The 15082-nt window shown below is 41.0% G+C and overlaps 1 protein-coding gene across 2 annotated transcripts in view; it reads right to left on the bottom strand.

Annotated features, from left to right (window-relative positions):
* NACC2 (NACC family member 2) overlaps positions 1 to 15082 on the bottom strand; it is an 89439-nt gene that overhangs the window by 24405 nt on the left and 49952 nt on the right. Inside the window, exon 1 of one of the 2 annotated variants that reach the window (XM_034793656.1) lies at positions 5401 to 5479. The exons of the other annotated variant lie outside the window; for it this stretch is intronic. The gene's annotated coding sequence lies outside the window, so the exon portion shown is untranslated. Of the gene's footprint in view, positions 1 to 5400; positions 5480 to 15082 lie in introns of those variants that run through there. 2 annotated transcript variants of the gene reach the window in all.

Here is a 15082-nt window from a genome sequence, read left to right as displayed (position 1 = left end):
GGCCTCATAACAAGACTTGGCAGTCCTCTAAGCCTTCCAACCAAGGATCTCAGAGCGCATGGAGAAGACATTAACAATTTAATCCAAACACACCATGAGCCAAGTTTTTCCTATTTTGTGGATCAGGAAACTAAGGCACAGAGTGGTGCCCAAGGTCACACAACAATTCTGTGCACAGCTGGGAGCAGACACCACATCTCCTGGCTCCTAGTCTCATGCGCTAACCACACAGTCCCCATCTTCCCTTCCAAGAATTGCCCATCGCTTTAAAAGTAAAACAATCCTATTTGAAAAAACTGAGATTGTCCCCACACCAGTTATTCTCTCTAAATTTCTGATTGTATTTCAGGTTCTCACTTGTCATCACTTCTACTTGGACTAAAGGAGAAAAGGAAACGTTTGGGATCATGGTCTCATACGAGATTTCATTACTATACAGCAACCTTAACCCAGGGAAGCAACACAGCTGCTCTTGATGTTGTTGCCCACTTGCTAGAAGAAACCTCAGCAGAACTGCATCTCAGTGGATGGTATCAAACCCAGGGTCCTCATGCAATGGAAAACGAAAAGCAAAAAAGTTTACCACTCAACCTTCTACGAAGGAAGCCACGGCTATATGGAAAGCCAATCCTGGGTCAAGAATGAGCTCTCTTTTCTTATAGTAAGAGCTCCCTTAGAGATATAGGAGAGATTAGGGAAGTATCAGATGGTATCTTTTTTATTTTATTTTTTGTACTCAATCACAATCCCCCTGCTTCTGAAAATTAGACAATGTCACATGAATGGAAAGAGCTAAAGATGGCTGATCTTCACAAACAGAAGTAGCCAACAAAAGGTACTATAGAATAGATAAGCGTTGTTTTCCTTTAACCCTACAGATTAATCAATTAATGGAGTCAATGGGGATATCAGACAAACAGATTATTTTGCATGGAAAATGGAATGAACACACAGAAACATCTTATGGGGAAACGTACAGTAGAGTTTCCTTAAAACAAACAAACAAACAAAAAAACATCAAGTCAGATTTGGAGTATAGCATTGAAAGCTTCACATTTACATGCAACTTTCCTCATCTGCCACCTCACCCAGTTGCCTACCCACCTTTTGTATCTACCATAACATCAGCTAGAAGTAACTTCTTTTAGCAGTGCAAAATAAAAGAAGTTAAAATTGGCACTCTTCCAATGAAATTCTAGAATATCATCTTCTATGACAAGCCTGTTAAAGTCTTCAACCTACTGTCTGCTCCCCATTTTAATTCAAAATATATTTGTTACCTCTTAGAAATGCTGGGTGGGTTTAGCTATGATGGAGTAGGATTTCGTTTGTATTTTCCCTTAAAAGAAAGAAGTCGTGCCAAGAAGATACCACCACATTGTTACCCCCGGAAATTAGGGTCCAAAGGTCCAGGATACACTCCTTAATAAGTACCAAAAGAACACAACTAGACAAAAGACTTCACCTTAAACCACCATGAATCGCCAGAGCTTGAAACAGTTTTAAAGGCACGTCTATGGGGTTCAGACTATGGGGTTGTGAAATCAGTACACACCAAAGTGCCGTGCTGTAATTTTCTTGTGTACATGCTGTGGGTGGTTTTTGTTTGCACCTACAGTGTTCACGAGAGGGAACTGCAGCGCAGCACTTTGATGAGCACGGACATTCACACCTCCATTGTCCAAACTGTCGGGCAATATAGACAAGAACCTGGACTTCCAGTGGCATTCCATATACAGTATTCATTTGTTGCTATGATGTTTCATGAAGGATTCAAATTTAAAAATCGCACCATTCCAATTACCATCTTGCCTTTTCTCCACGTCTACCTCTTGTAGCAGCTACAACTCTCACATACCACTAGAGTTAGGACTCAGTCTTTCATATAGTATAAAATAATAGTTTCTACTTCTAGATTTTCAGGAGATAAAAGCTTCTGAAATCAAATTCAAACTGAAGTGGAAAAAAGGCAAGATAGTAATCAAATTAAAATGACAATTTTAATTTCTGTTATTTCATGACCTGCCAGGTCTAGAAACACTACGAGAAAACTAAAGCAAACGCTGTCAGGACCAGTTAGGGTAGCCAGATGTCCCGATTTTATAGGGACAGTCCCGATATTTGGGGCTTTGTCTTATATAGGTGCCAGTTACCCCGGACTCCCGTCCCGATTTTTCACCCTTTTTATCTGGTCACCCTAGGACCAGTAAGCTTTTCAAAGCACTAGTCCTGGCCCAGTGTTCAGAAAAATGTTTTCTGGTCCTTGGCTATCTTTCTTCCACCCTTTTATGGCCCATGTTCTACCATGGTGAATCCAACGGGTGGACAGCGAGCTAACATAAAGTAATCTTGGAAGACTGAATAAAAACCACAAATGCTATTTGTCACTGTACACGCCTGAAGAAATTGCTGAGAGTTTCTGATAATGGTAACATTGTCTTATACCTGACAGGTCTTGACCTAATGTTTCCAAAGTAATGCTAGTCTTTCTCCAAACTCTTTGTTCAGAAAAAGAGGACCAATAAGTCCTTTGAAGTGTTTAAAATTTGTTTTTTACTATATTAACCTTGTGAGTTCCCTGTGCTGAAATAGAAGGAAAATGCCCTTAGAAGTGAAAGGTGTAAATTACTGGTTCACAATACTGCACCAAATGGAGCTACTTCTGTGTAACCAACTCCTAGTCACTGTATAGGGCAATACAGTTTCTTCTTCACGTGGTCAGTTTTATCTCTTTTAGATTCAACTTTTTTTTAAATAAAAGACAATCAGACCAAGAAAGTCTCCCCACCTCCTCTGCACAACACTTTAGCTCAAATGGGAAAAATTTTAACTAAATTTGAAGTTTTTTAAAAAATAAAGAATTAAGATGCATTGAAAGTCAACTGAAAAAAAGATAATTTTCTTTTCTTGCTGAAAACCCCTTGTTGGGAACTTTTAGGCATCTATCAAAACAAGTTTACATTAAAACATATTTTTAGGAAAGCCATAGCCCTAGTCTTAACACATTCCTAAAAAGTTTAGGCATTATTTGCCATAAGGCATGTTACAGTTTTGTGAATATTCCAATACTGCTCTGTTGCAGCTACACACGCACTTTGGATGCTGAAGGTTTGCTTCTTCTAAATGACTTGTTTGTTTAAATGCCCAAGTGGTCTGGACCACACTAACTTTCCCTGAGGGAAAAAAAGTTATCTACCTAGAACAAGATGCTACCATCACAGCTCCTTTAGGAAGCAGAAGTAATGAAATAATGTAATTAAATGGTCTTTTCCTTAGACAACATATAAAGCTCAGAGACAACCAAAGCACAACTTATTTATTTTAAAAGAAAGGTCCTTGTCATAACTGCTTTCTTAAAAGTAAGGTGTACTGAAAGGCAGCTGGACGTCAGAAAAATAAAAGATTCAGTAACCCTCAGAGGGCTGTAAACAAAACTCTACAGAAAAGCTTTCACAGCTATCCCCAGCCAAAACTCTCATCAAAAGAAAATAGCTGAAAAGTCCTGCCCTTGAAGGCCCCAATGGGTCAAAAGAAACTTCCCTTTCTTCTGTAAATGAGGAGAGAGAAAGAAAATCACACCCTTCAATTTAAGGCTGCTAGGGGATTTCTAGCATGGAAGAGGCACATTTGAAAGGAACAATAGAACCAGCTTCAGAAGGAAAAAAATGAACAGAATTTTCTCTGCTGAGAACATAATGGTGCAGGAGTGAAGCAGGATGCCTAATTCCCTTTTAAAACCTGGTCACCAAAATACATGCTTCTCCTTTGGCTCATCCTCAACCAATTAACTATGTAAGGTTCCCTTACTCCTAAATTCCTTAGGAAATCCACAAGGGAATTGGAGGGGTACTTATGGTTAACAGAAGCATGGACCCTTCTCCCCACCGTTTCAGAGGAAATACACCTTCCATACAGGACTAAGGAAAAATATGCAACAGTTCACTACAACATTTGGTGGCTGAATTATAGTCTCTCAGTGCCTAATTATTGTAACTCCACCCTAAAGGGAATACCAATATCAAAAGTAGCGTGTAGACGGGGGCAGTAGGGATACAAAAGAGGGTCAAGCATACCATTCTCCACAATAAGGAAATAAAACAGCATTGCATGTTTTTGTTTGTCTCCCCCAAAGAACATGAATTACAAGTCACTGTCTTTTCAGCGAAGAGGGTGCGAGGAACTCAATCACAAACATGAAATTGTGCAAATGCCAGTATAATTTAATGCCAGTCCCTGTCAGGAGAAGGAAAACAAGGTTATCTTCAGTAATCAACTGACAGTCATATTGAGAATCTTTTTTTTTTTTTTGGCTGCATTTGTTTCTGTAGCTTCAAAGCATTAAAAAGGAGTAATGATTTATTTTGAAATGCTGAGTTGGAAGCAGTACCCAGTGCTAATCCACCCTATTTTTAGTGTAGCAGCAAGTGACAATTGGTGAATAGGATTAATTCTGGTTTATTAAGATAGTGGAAACTAATTTTGCAAATATTAATAAGTAGCATACAAACAGCGCATGCAGAATAGATATGCAACACACAGGACAGATATACTTGGTTTATGATTTTAAAAAATGAGCACAGAAAGGAATGCATTAGATGTTCACATACCTCAAGGGAAGAGGGGAAAAGATGAAGTTAATTAAATTAATGCTGGTAATCTAGCCTAACAAAGTGGGCACAAATCCTTTATTAAAGAAGCCCAACATAAGAGTTACTTGGAGCTTTCCTCCTGAAATTACAAAGCACTCCAGCAGCAGCCTCTGACACCCATGCATTAGATTTACGAAGAGATCTGTCATACTGCAAGGTGAGTCACTTACACAGCCTCAATGAAACACTAGCGCTTGAGGTCATACAGTCACACTGGATTCTGTCTCAAAAAGTACAGTAATTTCATCAAGGCAAAGCATGCTATTTCAATTATTTTGTAATTATTTTTTTTCTTAGTCATCGCAGATTTTAAGACCTTATCAAATCAAGGACAAGCAAATCTGGAGAACAAAACATTTAATTTTTGCAGGTTGCTACAAGGGAGAGGGTGAGGCATAGATATAAAATAAATAAAATTATTTTGCAAAATTTAATTTTAACAATCTAATAAAAGCTTCTGAAGTCCCAGGCTAACTCAAAAACATAAGCATCTCCAGAGAGAACACGGTCTACTATTATCAAGCTTTCTGCAAAAGTGTGCCTTTCCTGCATTCCATTACAGACATTAATTCATATCCATAACACATCAAAGACAAGTGTCATGCTGAATTTTATTACCCTCACTCCTTCTACACAACAGCATTTGCTAGCAGTATATATCTTGCATGACTCAGTTCTACCATCATGGCAATACGGAACAAAAAACCTTAAAATAAGTACATGTCTTAAAAGGTCAATTAAGAGAGCTTACAAAACATCAGACGCTGCTTCTTGCTTGAGCTCATTACCTAGTATGGTGGAGCTGCCTGTGTGTTTTTTTTTCTTGTGCAAGTTAGTCTGTGAGTCAGCATTAACACACATGAGAACATCAGGAATACTGCCTAGTTCTGATGCAATGGAGGTTGTATAAAAAAAAAAAAGCGCACTCCGCTTGGACAGGAGCCTGTAATTCAATTGCCTTTACTTTTCAATTACTGCATAGTCTACTGTTACCAAACTACATAAAAGAAGGGAACTTTGCTTACATATGTGTCTGAAATTAATCACTTCTTACTTCTGGCTACAATTTATTTTCTTGTGCTAAAAAACTACAACAACATGCATAATATAATTAACCCTTCAAGGGCAGAAATCTCTTTGAAGCTATTAAGACTGTCTCTTTTTGTAACATTTCCAGTGTAAGCAGACAACACTGCCAAAAAGTTTTGGCCAATGAAGGCATTTATACATTAAACTTTTAATATGCTCTATAAAGTGAAGCTACAACTGCATATGAGCTTGATCATTAATGGAAATATAAGCTTGCCTTTAAAGGTTCACATAAGGGAAGTTAAATTCTACAGGAATTTAACTGCATAGTTGGCATCCATGGTCAGATGAGAGCTATTTCAAAGACTGTTTGTGCATCTGGTTGTTGATCAAAGGCATTTAAATTGATAGCAAACATGGTGAAACCTGTGCCAGATTTTAGGTGAGGTACTAAGCACCTGATCAACATACAGTGCTTTCCACCCACGTTATGAAAACTTTTTTAGGACACACCTTGTGTATAAAATTACAGCAAAGTTGGCAAACCACCACATGAAAAGCTTATTAGAACAGTGTTAATTACAACACCTTTTTTATACACATCCAAATGTTTGCCTCCAAGGATTGTATTTTTAACTGAATGTGGGATGAAATATTGGTGCTACAGTACAAAAGTTCAGCTCTCCTGGATCCCTATGTATTGATTTTTGGAGCGGAGATCCAACCAAAAAACTCACACATCATGTACTGCATTTAGCCAGATGATCTCAAAGAGTTTTAAAAAGCCTTTGTACATTATTGCGCCATTCACATGATCTACATCCACTAGATGGCAAAACAGGTGAAGAGAAGTTAGGTCATTTGCCAGTTACATGAGTAACAGAACCCAAGAGCCCTGATACTCTGGTAACAAACAAACATTGCCTCTGTTAAAGACGGGTCGAGAGGTACATATGTATATATGCCACACACAAAAGCCAGGAGAAGTAAGATTAATATTCCCATTTACTGTGTCTAGTTACTGTAAGGATCACGACAGTGTGGTTTTGAATCACGTGAGCTGCAAGCTCAAGGTAAAAGTGGCAAGGACTAGGGTGGGAGAGTCACCTTTAACTTTCAATTTCTGACTTTTCTGTTCATATTACAACCCTCTGTGTTTTGAGTATACAACAATTACAGGTTTTGAATATGCATTGGCCTTTGTTATCTACATTCTACTGACCCAACAGAACATATTGGCTCCTTCAGAATTTCAGTGCACTAAGTTTCAAGACACATACCTGCAATGCACCCCATAGGCAGCCTTGAAACAACAATTACAGTCCACAGGGTAACTACCAAGAGGCACAGGGAAATTACAGGATTTCGGAGGTAATCCTAGAGTCTGAGAACTTTTCGTGGTGTGCCACAGATGCCAAGATCACAAGCCCTGTTACCATGAAAAGTGCCAGTGAATATTATAAAGGGGGAAGGAGAAAATCTACACAATGACACAGCAATCCCTACAACCACCCAGATTTACTTAAAGCACGAGATAAATTTTCCTAATTTTTTTGAAATCAGATTTGTACACTTTTTATTTTTTATCCCTAAATAGCAGAGAAAAGCCTGGAGATTGGAGGGAGAATGGTAAGGAAATCTCTGGGCTTTCAATTTCACGTTGTAAGTAGATTACCATCACGCACTAATTTGACCTCCTATTAAAAAAATGTTTGGTTTATAGATGATTGAACATGGATTAATAATCATAAGGTTCTAAATCAGGTTTTTATTGTTTTAAGAGCAGGTGCAAGTTAAAGCACTATAGATTCCTATTACACTTTTGTAGGAAAAGCCAAATAGCTATTAATTGAATGTCAACAACCCAAAAAAATGTTATGGTCCAATTTTACCTAAACATAAAAGTATCTTAAAACAGTATAATCCTAGTGGTTTTTTCCCCCCCAAAAAACATGTGCGATTATTCAAATACAGATGAATTGATTTTTTTAAAATGTAAATTGCCTCTGGGCCAAATCCTTGTGTGCCAAACTTCTTAACTACTACAGTACTGCTCAACAATATTTCAAAAGAATTTAAGTGCTGTTTTGAATACTGCTGACAATCTTCCTCACCCAAATTTGTAATTTAAATACCTTAAATTTGAAAAGCACTCTCCCTGTGGCATACTTAACTCCCCCCTCCCATTCTTCATGAAAAATTAAGCTTTTCTGAGTATCTCAGTATTTTCCTAGCCCTTCCTTATTAAGAACCCAATCCTGAAAACTGCTGTATGTGGCTGGACCTGTGTGTCCACATGGATCAATGATACACCACATCACAGAGCAGACTGTCCAAGCAAAAGAGCTTGCAGAATCAGGGCCAAAATGTTTACACTTTAAATGTTCCTAAATTTGTTCTCCAAAGGGCACTTCCTGTGTTTGCAGTTAATAATTTTCATCTACATATCACATGTTTCATCTGAGGATCTCAAAGCCCGTAGAGATTAATGAAGCCTCACAGAACTCCTTTGGTTTAACTATGATACCCATTTTCAAGACAAAAAGATGTTAACTGAGTTGTCCAAGGCCATTTAGCGAGCAAATGGTTAAACCAAGAGTTAAACCCCATCAGTCCTGGCTCCTAGTCCCGCACTAACCACTAGAGAAGACTTTCTCTCAAATGACTATAGTGTGTGTATGAGACCATAAGAATTTGATGTAGATGAGTCAGATTGGCGAAAAACTGCTAATTATTTTTTTCTGATAAGTGTGATTTTTGTATGAAGCAGTTCCATTTTTGCTGAAACATGTTTAAGATTCCCTTCCAGTACTGCAAAGCACCTTGAAAGGTCAGCAAGCACTTTTATATTCTCAGAGATCCATCTACAACCCTGCAGTAGAAGAAACGGATTGACCTATACAAGAACTGAAACAGCCTCTATGAAATAATCTATCTAAACTCTTTTGTAGCTGCGGTAGTGTTTGTCACGGGCACATTTGAAAATAGTACCTACCTACTGCAGCTGATACATGGCTTGAGATGTTTTAAATAATGGTCATGGTCTCTTGGGATGTAACCAAACATGGAATGAATAGCTGCAGAGCAGAGAATACAGTACAAAGATAAAATACGCCCATATTAAAATGTGTGCAGAGCCCCGTGCCCATTACTGAACTCATTAAAGACAGTGAGACTTTGTAACATACTCTAATCTTTAATATTCATAGCTTGGTTAATTTGCATATCATGCCATAAATAGTTGAAGCAGAGGTAAAACACAAAGTGCTCTACTTGCATTTCTAATTATGCCTAAAATCAAATGTAAATCATAACACATCCAAGATACTGAAAATATTAAATTTGCTGTCTTGCAGTTAAAGTCTTTTTTAAAAAAAACCAATTATCTGTAAAAGGAAGACTCAAAGAGGGTTCTATGTATGTGTACGAGGGATTGTATTGGGTTACGTTGCCAGTTAATACGTTCACGCTATAACCTTGGGAGGAAGAGGAAAAAGATGTGCAACTACATAGTTGGACTCAATTACCTAGTAGTTACTGTCAATTCTTCAGGCTGAAGGTTACCAAGGTGCCAAACCTTCCATTGTCAAGCAACCTTTGCTATTGCCATTTATAATGCTTGCTGCTAATCGGCTGATTGTTTGCAAGAGGAGAATAAAGGAAGTTATGTTCATATTTAAGGTACTACTGCAGAACTCTTTTCTATAAACAATATTGCTGTGTCCTTGCCAAATTTCATCAGTCTACTTGGAAAAACAAAAGATGTTTCCCCTTTTCTGTTTTTTAGATATTTTCTCTGGTTATCTCACAATGTTCCACATCAGTAGTCACCAAAGCAGGAGAAAGACCCAATGATTTGTACCTTCTGCCAAAAACAGGAGAATTGGAAAGTGGAGACTATTGGTGCCATTTGTCAGCTCAGGGATTCTCAAACTGGGGGGCAGGACCCCTCAGGGGATCGCGAGGTTATTACATGGGGGGTCACCCCAAACCCTGCTTTGCCGCCAGCATTTATAATGGTGTTAAATATATAAAAAAGTGTTTTTAATTTATAAAAGGGGGTCCACTCAGAGGCTTGCTATGTGAAAGGGGTCACCAGTACAAAAGTTTGAGAACCACTGTGTTAGCTACTTGCATCTTCTCCCATCACCCAACGTGGCCTTATCCGTCTACTGCAGTGGTTTTCAAACTTTTTTTTTGGTGACCCAGTTGAAGAAAACTGTTGATGCTCGTGACCCAACGGAGCTGGGGATGAGGGTTGGGGTGCGGGCTGTGGCCGGGAATGAGAGGTTCATGGTGTGAGAGAGGGCTTTGGGCTGGGGCAGGGATGCGGGAGGGGGGCAGGGCTCTGGGCTGGGGCCATGGATGAGGGGTTAGTGGTGCAGGAGGGGGCTCCGAGTCTGGGGATTGGGGCAGACTTACCTCAGGTGGCTCCCAGTCAGCAGCGCAGCAGGGGTGCTAAGGCAGGCTTCCTTGCCTGTCCTGGCACTGCAGAAGTGGCCAGCAGCAGGTCCGGCTCCTAGGCGGAGGCACGCAAGTGGCTCCGCGCAGCTCTCGCCCGCAGGCACAGCCCCCCCCCCGGGCGGGGCCCGGGCCGGGGGGGGGGGGCAGCACGTGGAGCCCCATGTCCCCAACGCCTAGGAGCCAGACCTGCTGCTGGCCGCTTCCAGGGCGCAGTGCGATGTCAGAAAAGGTAGGAACTAGCCTGCCTTAGCCGGGCAGCACCGCTGATGGGACTTTTAATAGCTCGGTCAGCAGTGCTGACCAGAGCCGCCATGACCCAGTGCCTTACATTCCACCACTCAGTACAGGTCGCGACCCGCGGTTTGAAAACCACTGGTTTACTGCACTGACTCTGCTAGCTGGAAGGTAAAACTGAGTCCGTTTAATTATAGAAGAACCATAAATCTCTCTCAGTTCCAAAAGGGATCTGTGCCAACCTCTTCCTCATCTCCACTAAAGACAGATTGCTAACTCACGTACTCACCTGCTGACAACTAAGAAGATGATAACTAAGATGTAGCTTGCTGAGGAGAGCAAGTTTAGGGAAACACAGTAAATTGACAGTAGCAACTCACGCATCTAGCCAGCTTCCAGATTGGCGTCCAACAGAGCAGGGCCCAAAGGACAGGAAACATACAGCCAAGAACCAGCTACGACACTGAAATTTCAACCCAGGATTTTCTGTGATTTTGCTGAGAGGGTTCGTGTCCACACTGAACTCTGGAGTTGGGGAGGGAGGAGAACAATGGCATCTGTGTATGCCACAACATTGGAGCCTGAGTTTCTCTTCAAACTGGCATCTCTGTGGTACCCTCTTCCAAGACAGACCTCAACCAGGGCAGAGTAGCCCCAGATGCACCTAGGATGGTCCTTCACTGCTGTAACAGTTCGTACTCAGTGGTGTTAAAACAGTTAAGGATTTCCTTCATCTACCAGCAGCCAACGCCAGGACAAGCAGATCATCATGTTAACTATTAAAAAAAAAATGAGTTGATTATCACTACTACAGTGAGCTGCAGTTGCTAATTTAACCCTGGGCTAGGATGAAAAAACAGGAGCCTTTTTCTTCAGGGCAGCTGGGAACTAGTTCTTAAGTGAGGGAGGTAAATTTGAAGAACAGCTAGAATTTGGGATTCAACTAAAGCTTTAGAGCTTTGAAGGTTGCCAGTTCGGCATTACAGGACTGTGTGGAAAGAAATCACTGACTGAAAAGTTAGTCCCAGAAATGGAAGAATTTTCTACCTCCAAGATCTTTGAAGCTGCTAAGTCACGTTCACTGAAACCAAAAGAGGCAAGAGATTCAGGGGAAAACAGGTATCCTAGATTGCTAGATTCGATGGTTCTCAGCTCTGCAAGACTGAGAGGAAAAACTCTGCTTCCACTAAGTTACTGAGACTCTGCAGATACAACATGTTCCATTTTTCGTCTCTATTTTTTCCTGTATTTTACACAAAACATTTAATTTCAAATTTTTCTTCTTGTCACTGAGCAGGAGGAATGTGCTCCTGTGATTCAGTCCATCGCCAGAAAGAGAGACTGGGAATTCCAGATAGAGATGAGGGGATTGGATACAACTAGTGCTCTAGCCTCTCACTCACGTGGGATCAGGTCAATCCAGTGCTCCTGTATGGAGTTCTGAAGCTGCAGAGCTCAGTTAACACAAATGGATGTTGCAGGTGCCCACCAATGGTAAAAGACATGGCAAAGTCTTTCAAGACAAGTTAAATATGAGTATCTAACTGGGTAAGTATGCTGTTTAATGGAAAGGGTCGACCCCCACAGCTCAGATTGGTTGCGGTTCACAGCCAATGGGAGCTGCGGAGCCGGCACTGGGGTGAGGGCAGCATGCAGAGCCTCCTTGGCTGCCCATGTGCCATGGGGCCGCAAGGACCTGGCGGCAGCCGTTTCTGGGAGCCGCATGTAGTCAGGGCAGGCAGGGAGCCTGCCTTAGCCCCAGGCCCCCGCTGCACCACCGATCAGACTTTTAACGGCCCGGTTGCCGGTGTCGACCAGAGCCATCATGGTCCCTTTTCGACCGCGAGTTCCGGTTGAAAACTGGACGCCTGGCAACCCAAACTCCATCCCGTGGGTGATTAAACACGACAGCTGCACATACACTAACGATGCTCTCACAGCTGGGTGTATGTGCTTTTGAATTCCCTGTTCCATCCCCTTTAAAGATACTTTCCTCTGCATGTATGACATTTACCTCAGCTTTACATAGGTACGTTTGCATGGAAGTGGAATAAAAATCTACTTATGGAAACTGAATTTATCTTTATTATTCTCCATCACATGGCGGCTGCTGCTAACAATCAAGACAACAGTAATAGGTGCCTGTGCGTTATCATCGCTGGACACACACAGCAATCATTACCAGGTTCAGAGCACGGTACAAACAAACAATGCCAGGCTCAGCACACGACAGCAACCCACATTACTGTGGCTCTGTGTTAAAATGTTCCTTCAAGGCCTCCCTCAGCCGAATAACCCCCTCATTGAGCTCCTCTTATAGACAATACTGAAGAGCAGTGCAGGATCCAGGCTTTCTGACAGAGATGGCTGGCTCACAGGTTACCAGGGCAGTTGAAAAGCAGCTAAAACCTAGTAGGGATGCCTATGGAATGATGGGATTGAGAAACCTGCATCACCTGATGCTGAACCTTTCCCACAGGAGGTACTGCAAACCCTTCCCAAAACACCCTGCGGCCAGTTGTACAGTGGGTGCACTGCTCTCTGTGTAGATGCAAGAGCTGCTACAAGGAGCATAGTGTGGACATGCAACAGCGGTTTAATTACAGCGGTGGCTGTACATCGACATAACTTAAGTTGACTTAACTTTGTAGCGTAGACATAGCCTAAGAGAGGTGAAGTGATTTGCCTGTCTGTAAAACAGAATTAACAATACTTTCCTACCTCACAGGCATGCGGTGAGGCCTAATATCCGTAAAGCAATTCAAGATCCTTGGATAGAAAGTATTATTACTACATTACTGTCGATGGCCTAAATAATTTCTCTTTACAAGCTTACTCCTTTATCAGGCACAAGTAGGTCTTGATTTTATGGAAGGCCAAGACCATCATTGACAAAAGCATGGATTTTAGCACAACAGTGACTCAGGGACCCAGATATCTAGGCTTTTTGCTCACACTCTTCTCCATGTAATGCACAGAAGCAGAGTTCCTTGGCAACTGGGCCCCATAAAACAAAGACATAATCCTATCTCCACAGACTTGACCCCACAGGAACATTTTTAGCTTTGCTACTAGGCAGGGGCACATAATGCTCCTCTGATGGGGCCACTCTAATAACACGTTTCTGCTCTGAAAAAGCTCAAAACCTTTCTTCTCAGTGTCCACAAAAGTATGTAGCGATAGGAGAGGAAAGCATCCAGGGCGCGCACAGTAAAATATGTTTTTACAGAGCTATGTTCACAGCTCCAGTTAAAAAATCAAATCAACCAAATCCCAGTAACTAGGACAAAAATAACTTCCAGCAAGACAAATTTTAGGAAACAGCAGAACGCGTGAGCTACATGACAGATCAAGGTGAAGGAAAGATGGTTTACTGTTATCTACATTCTTTGTAACTTTTTCACTTTTCTTTATTTTACCACTGGGACTCCACTCACTGGTGCACCATGCCATTATTTTAGGCTTTTTGGGTGGCTGTCCTCAAGAAAGCAAGCATTTTGCAATCATCTGAACTCAACTAACTGATTCTAAGCAAAGAGTAAGCTAAATATCACCAAAGGGAGAAAGGTAATCGGATTTTCAAGTCAGACTACTATTGAATCTATGCAATATAATCACACCATCACTATGTTCCCGTCTTAAGGCTTGTTTACACAAACATTTAGTTCTCAGCAAGCTGCAGTGTAAAACTACTCTGCGTTAGCCTGCCAAATGCTATCTATCCTTGTGGACCTTGCCAATGCACAACAGTAGTTTGTCAATGCGTTACCTGATTTGAACCAGGAGTAGATAAAAGCGCACCACAGTTAGTGCGCATGACCAGGCTTCACACCGACAGTTAATGCACGGCAGACTAGATTCATACCACCCCGGCTTGCCATGAACTAAATGCTTGTGTAGACAAACCCTTAGAAGACACTGCTGAGAATGAACAGATGAAAAAAAAACTCATTACATTTTTCTTCTATTTTCTCAATTTTATGTTGTTTCCAGGGCAAAGAAACCTCATCAATAGTGGCGGTGTTAGACTTTGATCCCAAAGTTCTTGTGTTATGATTATTACTAGTAACCTCCTCCTGCCTCCTTTTGGAACTTCTGTTTCCATTTCAACTGAAGTATAGTAAAAAACAGTACAGATTTTATCAGAGTCAGAACATCTTTTTCGTAGTTTCTACCTTAAAGGAGTTGCAGAAGAGAAATCACAAGTCACTCCAAAAGGTGACCATTGACCCCTTTTTTCACAGTTAATACAATCTGCATGTAGAGAGAAGTGAAAGCAAGCTGCTCAGAGTGTACAAAGCTTTTTTGCTGTTCATATGTACCCTGGCATTTTGCCCAGACCTATTTTTAAGCCCATTTACTAGAAATCCCACAAATTAAAGGAAATACGGATAATGTTGTAAGAATCCTTTGGGCCAAATAAAAGCTACACATAATTTTCCTTGTGCATCAGAGTAAGATCCTTAACCACAAAAACCAGATTTCCCCAAAGCTCTTTTGCAACAGTGAGAGAATCTTGTTTTGTAAAAAGTTGCTTTGATTCGCTACAGGATTACAAGGAATGATGGCAGACACCACCGCTTAGTTCAATATGCCTTTAAGCTAAAACTGTAAAAGGTAATTACTGTTATGAAACAGAAAGGTGTTAAGAGAACACAAACAAGCTAAATATCTATAACTCATGAACGGTTATTGTTAATGGCAGC

This window comes from Trachemys scripta, chromosome 17 (genome assembly GCF_013100865.1).
Source record: "Trachemys scripta elegans isolate TJP31775 chromosome 17, CAS_Tse_1.0, whole genome shotgun sequence".
Taxonomy (NCBI): Eukaryota; Metazoa; Chordata; order Testudines; family Emydidae; genus Trachemys; species Trachemys scripta.
This window is presented reverse-complemented; position numbering and strand designations above follow the sequence as displayed.